Source organism: Vigna unguiculata, chromosome 2 (assembly GCF_037176805.1).
Source record: "Vigna unguiculata cultivar grain cowpea cultivar isolate G323 ecotype 2 chromosome 2, ASM3717680v1, whole genome shotgun sequence".
NCBI classification, from domain to species: Eukaryota; Viridiplantae; Streptophyta; class Magnoliopsida; order Fabales; family Fabaceae; genus Vigna; species Vigna unguiculata.
In genome coordinates, this window is record NC_140793.1 from 1,688,960 (window position 1) to 1,692,775 (window position 3,816).

The following is a 3,816-nucleotide window of genomic DNA, read 5'->3' on the forward strand; positions in this document are numbered from 1 at the left end:
TTGTAGGGAACATGAGTGGTGGGAAGGGTGGCGGCCGCAGTGTGCCCTGGAAGGGTGGAGGGGAAGTGGGTGGGATGGGCTGAGAGGATGGGAGTTTGTTGGGTGGTGGTGAAGGTGTGTGGGGTAGGATTGTACTCGCTCTCTTTTTCCGTGGGCTGGAAAACCGGGGACCTTGCAGCTTCAGATGCTTCCTTGGCCTTTCCCTTTTGAGTGGGATCGGCCTCGATCTTTCGCCTGAGGCGAGAGTTTTCCTGTCGCAGTGCTTCCATCTCATCAGCGCTGTGTTTCTTCAGATCCGCGAGCTCCTGTTGCATCTTGGCTTGACCGTCTAGGATGGCAGCCAGATCCAGAGTGATGTTAGCGGGTCCTGAGGGGCCAGCGTCAACTTGCTTGTTAACTCCTGCTCTGCTACGGGTTGAAACCATCTTCGGAGAAAACGGGTAGTAAAGTGTTTATCTCGTGCCCCACGGTGGGCGCCAATTGTTCCTATAGAGAACAAATAAGATCAATTAGGCACAAGTATCACCTTACCCATATAGTCCGTTATCTCCTCGGTTGGCCTCTTCCCATTTGGCATATATCGGCTTGGACCTGGGAGGGGTTACCTGCAAAAGGGACTCCGAAGCTTAAGTCAGCTAAGGCTCTCAAAAAGTCAAATCAGGTAATTAATGAAGTAATGAATGCATACCTTTAATTCGTGGGGTCCATGTATATTTATAGATTATTAATTATGTTTGCCCATTCCATGGGTTGGGCCCTGGTTTGGGCCATAGGTAGGCCCAGGCCCTTAGTCTCGACTGTTGTGGGCTCACTGGATTTCAGGGGTGCTTTGATTTCGTCAAGTATCTTAGGGTGGTCGGTGTAGGCCGATTACCCCTTTAGCGGCTTGTGCCACCATTGCTCATACGTCGTCCTAGGTTGGTTATTCCTTTTAGCGTCTTAGGTTATCGGTTCAGGCTGGTTAGGCTTGGGTCAGCCTAGGCCTATTACCTGAATTACTTCGCGTGTAGATATGATGATCGCTTATTATTATTATTTGGTTGAATTGGCTAGGTGTGGTACAAAATCTAATATGTTTAATTTGATTTCTAAGAATCCAATCCGTTCACTTTGTTAATAACTAATATATGTTGTAGAATTTAATGCCTTACCTTTAGTGAGATCTCCTCCTCCCGCCACACTTTTTTTTCATACATAACCCACTTACAACAGACCAACCTTTGCTATAGAATTTAATTAATACTAATATCTTATTATTACTGAAGAGGTCATGTCTAACTATTGAATATTCATAAAACTTTTTTTAAAAAAATATATAGACTATGATTAGTGATTTAGACATAACATTAATTATAAAAAGATTCATACATGTGAGAAAGATTAGATGTTATTTTGGGAAGAGTAATGAGAATATGAATATTTGTAATGTTTGTAAGTCTTCACAATGGAAGAAATTTCCTAAAATCAATTGAGGTTGAGTAGTGATTTAGACATAATATTTGTTAAAGTTTTTCAACAGTTTCCATTGATTCTTAGATTTCATAAGCTCTTTATGTGTTCAAAGAATGCTAAGTTTATGAGGTGCCAGGAAGAAGAAAAGTCAACAGATGGCTACTTATTTGAAGCTTGAAAGAGCTTTAGTAAACTTCATTTTAACTTTTCATCTTTATGGTTTAAGAAATTGACTCTTGAAGTTTTTTAGTGAAGAAGTATAAATAGAAAAAAAGAGGATTATGATGAGCGTTATACAAGGGTTATACAAGGATACCAACTCACTGTTAGGATGCAACTAGTTAGGAACTTCTTTCATAGTTGACAGAATTTCATATTCAAAGGCAAAAACAATAAATGTAACACCAAATTCCTTAACAAAAAAATTGTACATGATAACAAAATCCTCTCTCTATATACCTTGGGTTTCATATACACCCTATCCTTGCCACTACATGTCTCAGCCATTATAAACTACCAAATCATCATAGCATGTGGAAAACGACGAAACAAACTCTTTGACCAACTCTTTAGAAGTAAACTTCGAAGAATACCAAGTTACCTCTACAAGCACCAAAAAGCAAATGAGGCATAAAATAGGGCAGAAAAGGAGACTTGGTCAAAAGTTTTTCAGTAACCCAAATGTCAAACATTACATTCCATGAAACTTCTAGGGATGGAAAGAGGGTCGGGCGAGGACGGGTTTTACTATCCAAAGTTATCCCTAATGAAAAAATTCATTCTTATCCCAAGATCCAACCCAATGACTATGAAATTTTTGTTTTGTTCCTGCAGAGAACAAACAAGACAAGTTAGGCACAAGCATCACCTCACCCATGTAGTCCGCTATCTTCTCAGTTGGCTTCTTCCTCAGTTGGACCCAGGAAGGGTTACCTGCAGAAGGGACTCCGAAGCTTAAGTAAGTCAAAGCTCTCAAAAGGTCAAATCAGTGATTAATGAAGTAATGAATGCGTACCTTTAATTATTGAGGTCCACGTGTATTTATAGAGTATTAATTATGTCTGGTTAGGCCATGGGCCAGGCCTTGGCTTGGGCCTTAATTAGGGCTGTAAGTGGGCCTGGGCCTTAACCCAGGCCCTTAGGTGGACCCATTGAATACCAGGGGGCTTTGATTCTGCTAAGTATATTGGAGTTGTCGGCCTATGCCGACTACTTTCCTTGGCTGATTGTGTTGCTCACGTGTTGTCTTATGCAGGTTGTTCTTCTAGATGTTTAGGCTATCGGTTTAGGTTGGCTCGGCCTAGGCTGATTACTTGAGTGCTTAGGCATATATGTATCGTTTACTATTTGGTCGAGTTGGCTAGGTGTGGTACATCAGTCCCCCAACCTTGGCCGATATAAGTGTCGGTCAAGGGTGATATGTGTTGGTATGTTAACAGGATCGGTTGAGTGTGGTACAAGTTAAAAGAAAAAATTTAACTAGAGAACAATGGTTTGTAAGTTAGTATGAAATAGAGATCAAAGTGAAGTCGGTTAGGAATAAGAGAAAGATAATGAAAAGTTAAAAATAAATTTGTAAGAGTTTTTAAGCGTTATTGTTGTGAATCTCATTTAAATTTTCTTCAGTCCTTTGATTAAAAAACATGATGAAAAATTATGTTTTTGCAATTTCTTATATTTATTCCTACATTATACAATTATGAAGAAAAAATTGGATTGGGAATGGACTTTAAGTTAATTTGATTAAGAATTTTTGTTTTTATTAAAAGACTTTTATTAGATGAAGAGTTCAGTACATCTTATGAATATGTTGAAATAGGATGTGTTCTTCCTAGAAAAGGAGACAAGGTAGAAAGGAGAGAGGACTCACATATTTTAAGCTCCTCTCAGTGAGAATTAATAGTTAAATTGTTAAAGGAACTGATGAAGGATTTACTTGCGTTCAAATTAAAAAGAGTATAAGCAGAGAAGAATTTTGACTAATGATTTTGGGTCAAAATAATATACTTAAAATTTATATATTTAGTTATTGTTATTCAAAAATTATACATAATAATTTAGTACAACTATAACTAAGAAAATAATTATAATACCACAAAAGAAATTACACATATAATTTTATATTTGAAGTCATTTTCTCGAATTACGTTCCAAAAAATACATATAAAACTCTTTACCTGTAATTAATTTTAAGAAATGACTCTTCTAATTGAACAAATTATTAGTATCATGTTTCATAATAGGTAAAGAAATTGAATCAATTCTTTTAAAGAATAAATCTATACTTTTATTTTTCATCAATATATCTTTTTTCTTAAGTTTAAGATCAAAAAATAATTTATCATAATCAAATAAAAAATTCAA